The sequence below is a fragment of the Vitis riparia genome, unplaced genomic scaffold (genome assembly GCF_004353265.1).
Source record: "Vitis riparia cultivar Riparia Gloire de Montpellier isolate 1030 unplaced genomic scaffold, EGFV_Vit.rip_1.0 scaffold205_pilon_pilon, whole genome shotgun sequence".
Lineage (NCBI taxonomy): Eukaryota > Viridiplantae > Streptophyta > Magnoliopsida > Vitales > Vitaceae > Vitis > Vitis riparia.
In genome coordinates this window covers 471,888-482,688 of record NW_023269665.1, presented here as the reverse complement: position 1 = coordinate 482,688, position 10,801 = coordinate 471,888, and the positions used below count along the sequence as shown (strand labels likewise).

The 10,801-nt window shown below is 28.5% G+C and overlaps 1 pseudogene; it reads left to right on the top strand.

Moving 5' to 3' along the window:
* The first annotated feature begins 1,365 nt into the window (after positions 1 to 1,365).
* LOC117909726 lies at positions 1,366 to 3,416 on the top strand (annotated as a pseudogene).
* The last annotated feature ends 7,385 nt before the right edge of the window (positions 3,417 to 10,801 follow it).

The following is a 10,801-nucleotide window of genomic DNA, read 5'->3' as shown; positions in this document are numbered from 1 at the left end:
AATTACTCATGATGCGAAGTGCCAAATTTTCACATCATGAGTAAATTCACCTTGCCAAATTTGGCAAGGTGCATTTTCTCCTTGCGAAAAATTGCATTTTGGCAAGGTACTTTGCCTTGCCTTGCGAAATGGCTATCCCTTTGTTTGTGCTAGTGTTTCCACTTGAAATTCAAGCCTGTAAACTTCCAAAATCCTTGCTTTAACTTGTCCAAGTAGCTCCTCCATCATTTGGCATGCTTGAATTGATTCATAAGCTGATAAAAACATGTAAACTTGCCACAAAATGGTTAAAACCAATTACTAAGGACCTTAATGAATTAATTGGGTTAAATGAATATGATTACTACCCAAAGGTGCTTAAAACCATTATAATTAGGTCTACAAAATAGCACTTTTTGGTAGTAATCACATACCAAATTTGACAACGAATTATTATTAAGTACAATGCATTGGGTGTTGGAGTCAAAGAAGTGCTTTCCTAAGAAGGTCGATCTATCGCATTCATAAGTAAAACTTTTTTTTTTAAAAAAAACTCATGGTTTATCTAATTATGAAAAAGAAATGCTTGCTATTATTTATGTTGTTGAAATGTGCCATCTATACTTGTTTGAGAGGTATTTGAAGATTAAAATTGATCACTTCAATTTTAAATATTTTTAAGAACAATGACTCATCATCTTTAATCAATAAAAATGGTTGATGAAACTATTAGGTTGTGATTATGATCTATTATAGTGGTAAGAAAAATAAGATAGTTTTTGCTCTATCTCGCATATCGTAAGAGAAAAGTAGTTTATTGGCTTTTACAATAATAATAATTGACCAGTTTCCAAAATTAGAAAAAGTAAGGACAAGGTCATTAACATTCAAGATCTAATTTCTTCTCTATAAGTAGATTAAGAATTGAAGGCAAGCTAAGCATATATTTATGAGTTGCTATGTTACTAAGTCTATTTAGTATAAGGAATTCACTAGATATTAAAAAACAATTTTTTTCACGACTTCCATGATAGCCCAATAGGTAGCCATTTGGGGTGTACACCATATTATGAAGCAGATAGCTAATCTTATTATTATTTTGTTTGGAAGGGCATGAAATGAGATATCTATAAGTACATCTAAGAATGTGATGTGTGCTAATATAACAAAATAACAACAATAGAAATACTTGGTTTATTACAACCACTTTCCATTCCATATTGACTTGATATGTATTATTAGTACATTACCTAAAGACTTTATTCTAATGTACATGCAAAATGACCATGATATCTTTAAATGTTCTTATATGCACCTCTATCCATTAATTATTAAGCCCCCAACTAGTTGAGGTTTGCATGAAAGCTTCATACTCAATGTGTAAATATTAATCATGAAATTAATGAGTAATGTTTGGTTTTTATGACTTTGCATGAAAGCTCAGCTAGTTGAGAAAGATCTTGAAACATCCATAGTATTATTTTGGAGGCAATAAATGCAGGAGATAGAGTAGATAGTGCCCTTAAGGACATGGCCGTGGTGATGAAACAACTAAATAGAACAGAGGAGGCCATTGAAGCCATCAAGTCTTTTAGAGGCCTTTGCTCCAAACAAGCACAAGAACCACTAGATAATGTCCTCATTGACCTATACAAGGTATATTACCTATATATTTTTTAAACCAAGTTATGCATAGAAATTTTCTCATATATTAATAATGGAAGTAAATATTGAATGATACATGTAGAAATGTGGGAGAATGGATCAACAGATTGATTTGTTAAAGCAAAAGCTGAGGTTGATATACCAAGGAGAGGCCTTTAATGGAAAACCACAAAGACTGCTCGCTCCCATGGTAAGAAGTTCCAAGTTTCTATCAAACAAGAAACTTCTAGAATACTAGTAAGTTCCCTTAACCAATGTTAAGACTTTGGTCCAAATTAGCTTCATACACATCATTAATCTTATTGTTTAAACTTTAGGGCTAGAGGGTATTTGGTAAGACTTAATATTTATTATTTAATGACTTAAGTTGACTTTTAGTTAATTATTTTTAAGTTGTTGATTTAAAACTTATTACTTGATTTTTACAATAAATATTAAGGTTTTTTTTTTGGTAAATAACTTAATTTTTTATATTATTAAATTAACATATTTATTTTTATTAGTTTAACTAATATTTACTCTTATTAATTTTTTTTATTGATATTTACTTTCATTAATATTAAGCAATAAATTAATTTATTTGTCAATTATGTATATTAAAAGTATTATAAACACATAAAAAACAACAAAATATTTACTAAAGAAAATATGGAGTCATTGATATAAGAGAGACTCTCATTATATATGAGAAAACAAGGCAAAAGAGATTTGGGATTCAAAATAAATTAATTATTTTGACTTAATACTTATAAGTGTTTATTCACTTTAAATTATGACATTAAGTTATTGCATACTCAATCCACCAAATGACTCAAATTAAGTTGTGAAGTTTTATTAAGTTTTCAAATTGATTTATCAAATATAATTTAACTTAAAATCATCTTTAAGTTATTAACCATTAAGTCTTAACAAACACCACCTTAATTAATAGCTTAATAAATTGTTGAAGTCTCATTTGTTTTTGTTTTTTTTTTCTTCAAGAAGATCATAAATTCAAATCCCACTACTTGTGTGCTCCCTTATTGAGCCAAATATTTCTTGTCATGAGGCGAGCATTGTTGACCTATTAGTTGACAACTCATTTATTGAAATCAAAGGATGCACCATAATTGCATAACATAATATTAACCATTAACTAAATATCTTATACTTGAAAGCATTTTGGCTTATATCATAGGGCAATTTGGGTTGGGCCTACATGCAAAATCTAAGTTCATGGCAGCCGAGGTGGTGTACAAGAAAGCCCAAATGATTGATCCAGACGCAAACAAGGCTTGCAACTTGGCCCATTGCCTTATTAAGCAGGCTCGAAATGTCGAGGCCCATTTGGTTCTCAATGAAGTATTGCAAGGTAAACTTCCAGGCTCTGAAGATTGCCAAACCCAAAATCGAGCCCAAGAACTAATGTTAGAGTTGGAGCCCAAGTGGTTGCCACCACCAGAGAAAGTGACGATTACGGGGTTTGATCTTGAAGATGATTTTATCAATGAGCTTGAGAAGTTATTGAATGAATGGTCTCCACTTAGAACAAAGAGGCTTCCAATCTTTGAAGAGATATCTTCATATAGAAACCAATTACCAAGCTAAGGTTTCATTATTTTTGCTTTTGGACCTAGTTGGGCTATGAAGTGTATATGGAGATGATAATGGTATTTAGTGTAAATAATGGATCTAAAGATGTAAAATTTTATGAGTAAAGGTCATTTTTCTAAGGTAAACCTTATGTTTGGTGTATCCATAATTTTTTAGGATTGGTTTGAATTGTGGAAAAATATTAAGGAAAAATTATTAGGAAATTATAAAACTTTGTTTGTTTTGTAATAAAAAGACAAAAAATAAAATAAAATAAAATAAAATTGTATGTATAGATTACTCTTTCTCTTATGAAAAATGATAGAATGAAAGGGATGTGGTAAAAAATTACCACCAAGTTTAAACTTATTATTATTTTTTCATTGTTTTGTAAAATTTTATCTTTTATTTTGCTTTAGAAATATGAAAAAAAATATCATTGAGTTTAAACCTATTATTTTTTAAGCTATTCTTTGCTTCTTTTTTTTTTTCTCTTATTTTAATTTCCTTTTGTTTTTCCTCAATCTTTTTAATAATCCAAATGAAAATTTAACAATTTTTTTTTTAAAAAAGACTTAGCTATAAAAAATATATTTTAAATTCTAGAACATTTTTTACACCTAGATTTAGGTTCTATTTGGATAAACTCATGAAAAACTAAAAACTCTTTTTAAGCTCAATAAAAGCTTTATGCTTGTTTAACCAATTTTATGAAAAAAGTTTATAGGTTAAAGAAGAGCTTAATATAGAAGCCAAGAAAATGTTGCTTCTTGTTGAAGTTTTATTTTAGCTTTTGTAAGAAATTCTGTGACGTTTAATAAAACTTTATAATAACAATATTGTCCTTTATAAATTGTGACTTTGACTTCAGGTTCAACTTCTAGTTGAAGCCAAAAAAAGAAAGTTATCCCAAATGAGGCCTTACAAGGATATATTTGGTCAATCATCCAAATTGATAAATAGTATAAAATCATTAGAAGTCAACCTCTATGAATTCTATTCATCAAGAATAATATGAATATTATTTCCTTAATCAAATTATTTTTCCATGTAAATACCCAATGTGCCTTGTATACACCACTGGTAGCTGTAATATAAATGACAACAATATTGGTGCCATCAAAATATCCATTACTACTCTTTTATGATATGAAAGCAAACAAGCTTTAATGAGCGTCATCTTTTGTCTCACTTTGTCTACCATGACAATAAAGTTGTTGAAAGTGCTCAAAACCCATCTATTGTGATAATTTCTTTGTCTTTTAATAGTCATTCCAATCTCATTTATGTCAATATTACTCCCCAACTCTTTTTGAAAATAGCCTTATCTAATTACCCTTCTCAGAGTGCATAATTTTATACCTTACTCTTTGGCTATGATCTCTTAGGACTACAAGAAAAAGACTTTTAACGATGAAACATTTGTCACTAAAAGTTTTTGAATTTCGTTTGCATAAACATTTCTTAATGAAAAATATTTTGTTTCATGTTTGTCACACTAAACCTTTCGCTAAAAGTATCCAAATGAAAATCGTATTTCCTCACTATAAGTTGTCCTTGATGAAATAAATATTTCATCATTAAAGGTTTTTCCCAATGAAATATTTCATCGACAAAAGTAAGAATTTTTGTCACTAAAAAAAAAAAAACAAAATGTTTCCCAAAAGTCATCAATACTAAATGGTAGCAAATTCATTTAGTTGCCAAATATTTTTTGTAACACAAAAATTATGTCTTTCTATACTTATCAATGCCAACAAAAGTTTTATTTTGTTGCCCTAAGTTTTCCTTGAAATAAAATTTTCATTAGTAAAGGATTGTCCTAACAAAATATTTCATCTATAAAAGTAATAATCTTTATCATTAATGTGACAAATTCATTTTGGTATCAATAATTAATGGTGGTCTCCAACACATATACCAATGAATTAGAAATTTGTCGTAGATGATATGAAAACTTTCAACAACAAAAATATTTCACCAGGAAATATCTTTAGTGATAAAATGTTTTAGTCAAAAAATGTATTTATAATTTCTTTTTCATATTATAATTATACATTTTCTGGTATTTAAAACATAAATTATAATGAAAAATTAAATTCTAAAATATGCTTACAAAAATCAAAATTTATATTACATAACTTCATTAGTAATATATGTAACCATGTCATATGATCATAATAGTGTTATATCTACCATCCAATCAATCATAATATATAAATCATTACAAGAAATAAGACTTTTAGTCATGGTCACCAACAGTCACCAAATCTTATAACTCTGTGACCAAAGCTAATTGTCATGGTCACAATAGCAGGCACAAGCAAAGGTATTGGTCATGGTTTTATAAGTGGTTGTGACCATATGGTTCCATTTTTTGTGATGGGTGCCAAAAAATTGTGACAAAAAGTGAGGAACACTTTTAATGTTATCCAACTAATTTGGTCACAATCATGTAATCGATTGTGACTAAATATAAACTTATGGTCACGATCAAGTAAATGACTGTGTCTAAATGTATACATATGGTCATGACAATGTAGGTGATTGTGAATAAATGTATACTTACGGTCATGACCACGTAGGTGACCATGACCATAAGTATATTACATAACTTCATTAGTAATATATGTAACCATGTCATATGATCATAATAGTGTTATATCTACCATCCAATCAATCATAATATATAAATCATTACAAGAAATAAGACTTTTAGTCATGGTCACCAACAGTCACCAAATCTTATAACTCTGTGACCAAAGCTAATTGTCATGGTCACAATAGCAGGCACAAGCAAAGGTATTGGTCATGGTTTTATAAGTGGTTGTGACCATATGGTTCCATTTTTTGTGATGGGTGCCAAAAAATTGTGACAAAAAGTGAGGAACACTTTTAATGTTATCCAACTAATTTGGTCACAATCATGTAATCGATTGTGACTAAATATAAACTTATGGTCACGATCAAGTAAATGACTGTGTCTAAATGTATACATATGGTCATGACAATGTAGGTGATTGTGAATAAATGTATACTTACGGTCATGACCACGTAGGTGACCATGACCATAAGTATATTACATAACTTCATTAGTAATATATGTAACCATGTCATATGATCATAATAGTGTTATATCTACCATCCAATCAATCATAATATATAAATCATTACAAGAAATAAGACTTTTAGTCATGGTCACCAACAGTCACCAAATCTTATAACTCTGTGACCAAAGCTAATTGTCATGGTCACAATAGCAGGCACAAGCAAAGGTATTGGTCATGGTTTTATAAGTGGTTGTGACCATATGGTTCCATTTTTTGTGATGGGTGCCAAAAAATTGTGACAAAAAGTGAGGAACACTTTTAATGTTATCCAACTAATTTGGTCACAATCATGTAATCGATTGTGACTAAATATAAACTTATGGTCACGATCAAGTAAATGACTGTGTCTAAATGTATACATATGGTCATGACAATGTAGGTGATTGTGAATAAATGTATACTTATGGTCATGGTATTATGCCCTGATCGTGACTAAATGTATATTTATGGCCACAAATTTTAATGATTGTGACTAAAATTTGTTTAGATTCACATTTTCCCAAACTTATGGTCATGACCACGTAGGTGACAAAGACTAAATGTGTACTTATGGTCACGAATTTGAATGACTGTGACAAAATTTGTTATATTGAAACAAATGGTCTTTTATAGATTCTCATTTCCCAAACTTGATATAAACTTGAACAAACTCATTTTATATCTAAAACAATTTCAAAACTCAAATTTTAAATGTAATACAATATATTATAATTAATTATCCCAAACTAGTTAGAAACTTATATATCAAAATATGTCATCAAATAACAAAAACATAATATGAAAAAAATAGCAAAAGAGAGTCAAATTCAGTTTCACATCCTAACATAATGTGACAAGTCAACCAACCAAATAACACATAATAATAATAATAAAAAAATCTATCATTTGCATAATCTTGAAAATTCTACTGCTTTGGTTGAAATTATTGCATCATTTGTTCTTATAGTTGTGCTTGTATTTGTTTTTGCATTTCCATCATTTTTCCTTCAAACTCTTCTTTCACTTTTTCTCTTGTTCTCTTTTGAATTTCTACCAACTGTTTTTCAAATGTTTCTTTCACATGTGAGAGTTCTTCAATTGCATTTGTAAACTTTTGTTTTGCAGCTACTAGCAACTCTTGAGCATTTTCAAGTTGAATTGCAAGAGTATTAGTTGATCGCCTTCTACTAGTAGAACCAAAGATTGAGGTAGGAGTAGGACCAAATCCATATCCTCAAACATGTCCATGCTCTTTGGACTCATCACTTGATTATATATCTCATCTACATATGTAGATGCTACAGATGTAGATACTACAAATGATGTAGAAGCAACAGAAGAAAATATCTCCTCAAAATGGGAAGGTAATTGTTGAAATTGATCTTGAAATTATATAAAGCAAAAATAATTGTTAGACTTTTAAAATAAATTTAGTATGTGGCTATGATTGAAATACAAGTATACAAAATTTATTTACTTTATTACCATAATTTCCTTAGAATGATCATCAAAAGGCATCTCATCCTTCTTGTATGTGTCAAAACAAACATCTCAATTCTATTAGGCTTAATCTGATCCTCTCTCTTTTGTGCTTATTCTTACAAGTAAAACAATTTAGTTAATTTTTATGAACTATCCATGTATAAAAAAAAATCTTATTAATAATAAATTTTCAACCTGTTCATATTGAATTTGGGCATAATATTTTGATCTTGATGTATGTTTTATCACTTGTTTTGCCCTATTTGTCTTGTTTTTTTTTTCCTGATATGTCCTACATCAAATAAAAAATAGCTTCACTTATATAACTACTAGAAAATCAAAGTTACTATTAATGAAGTATTAGGTTAGTATAACTAATAAATATTATCTTATGTCAAGATGTGTATCACGACATACATTATTAAGAAAATATCATTATGTTTACCTTGCCTCAAATGTGCCCCAAAAGTGGATGAGCCACATCCACTCATCGTCTAATAAGTGTGGCTGTTGCTGGCGTAATCTTTCCTTATTTGTATCATAAGAGGTATAATATTTGGCCTTTATTATATTCCTATAACTTCTAAAAAAATTTACACAACAACTAAGAATATAGCTCCTGCATGCTTCATCTACTTCATATTTGTCCTGTATTTTAGTAAAATGTCATGTATAAATGAAACTTATCATTTTTAAACAATAACATTAGAATTTAAATGAATAGGAATTGACATATACATTGACTAAAGCCCAAACTTTTCCTTCACAATGTCACTAACATGATTCCAATCTTGAACTTCAATGGGTACATTATGTTGAGATCATATCAATGTCCCCATATAGCTTGAAAGTCTTTCCCCATTTCCATCTTAAATGACTTGTCCTTTGTTATTGAATCTTGTAGATTCTTTTCCCTTGGTTTCATGCCAAGTAAATCTAAGTTACGTGCCATGTGTCCTCTTTTTGCTAGAGGAGGAACCTGTTAAAAGTAATAATAAGATTATAAGAAATAAAATTTATTTATCTTATATAAAGTTAAACATTAAATTTTTATCATTCTAGAACTAAATATATGTAAGCATATTTATCATATGTAAAGTTAAACAAAATTTTCTTAATTATATTAGTCGTGGAAAGATCTGAAGAATGAGAAGGACTAGAACTACTTGGAGTAGTAGTCATAAGTGGTTGCATGTCTGAGAGTTGTTGTAGATTCTCCAACTCATCTTTTGGAGCTACTATCTGCACTCTTCCTCTTTGATATGACATTTCCTACATAATAAAATAAATTATAAAATATAACATAGAATAAGTTACATAAATAGTGTGGAATAAATTACAACTTATATACCAAATAATATATATTCATGTTCTTACCAATATTATTAGTTACACATCATCTATGTCATCATCATCAATAAATTCATTATCTCTTTCAACAATGCTCCTTGTCATGATAGTAGAACATTTGTGTGGATAGTTTCTCCCACTACAAGAAAAAAGGTCTTCATTGACAGTTTTTCATCGTCAAGATAAGGTATATCTGTTAAGGTAGATCAGTATTCACATATGTCGTCTATGCCAGTGTCAAGAAATGATAAAAGCTAGCTTGACATATGCATATGTTAAGTAGACCTTATTTCTATCAATGTAGGAATCTTATTAATATGACATATGTTAAAACGTTTCTTCCACTTTAGTCAAGGTTAGGTTAAACATATGTGATGGTTAACTCATTGTTTTGTCAAGATTATATTCAATATATGTTAAGCTTAAGTATGATATATGTCAACGTTGTTTTATATGCTTTTAAATTTAATTTACACATATGTCAAGGATGTTTTTTGTTATTTTTTTTTTCAAAGTTGAAATTTAATATGTTAAGGTTCTTTTATTCTTATGTCAAGGAATACAATTTCTTTTATGTCAAGATTTCTTTATTCATATAAAGGAAATTGTTTTATTTCATATCAAGGTTGCATATGGAACATGTCAACATGTTGCCCAAATAATCTGCATCAAAATTGAACCTGTTGTGTGTGTGTCTATATATATATATATATATATAATATATATATATATATATATATGTATATATATATATATATGTATATATATATATATATATGTATATATATAAAGTACATGAATGTATAAAATATACTTTAAAAAAAATATGAACATGTAGGCAAATATATTGACAAAAAAAAAAAAAAAACCTTAATATCCTTGCATAATCTTATATTATCTCACATACATCCAAAAAAAGGCATATATGTACCCAAAAATCCAATAGTTATACATGATAAATATAATGCAGCCATGATTTTGTGCCTTCAAAAGTGCTGTAATTGCTGCAAATGCCACCAAATCTTCTGCAAGTAAGAAAAAAAAATCAGTATATGTTTATATTTGAAAGATTAATAAAAGGATATAAACATGTATCCAAATATATTCCCCAAACAACCTAACAACTATATAAAATCTTGTTATCTTGTCAAATATATATATGAAAAAAGAATAGATATTTACCCAAAAATAACCAAATATCAAGTAGTTGTACATGATAACAAAAATTTATGCGTGATCTTCTCCTCTAAAAAACTGCAGCACTGCAAATGTCACCTAACCTTTGGCAAGAAAGAAAAAAGTAACATTATTTTATATTTATTTTTTAAAGTTTATTAAAATTCAATGAAAAAAAATCTACATCCAATGTATATTAAACATGTCACCTAATCTTTTGCAAGTATGAAAAAAAAACAACATTATTTTATATTTGTGTTTGAAAGTTCATTAAAAAGATATAAATATGTATCCTAAATATATCAAAATGTATCCACAAACAACCCAGCAAGTAAACATGATCTTATACTATTATCAAATAGTCCAAAACATAGTTCTGAACCAAGATTAGAACACTAGATTATCCACTCATGACTACTATCTACCACTCATTTTCATCCAATTCCACTCATAGTGAGAAACTCGATTCAATTAGTCCAAAACTGCAT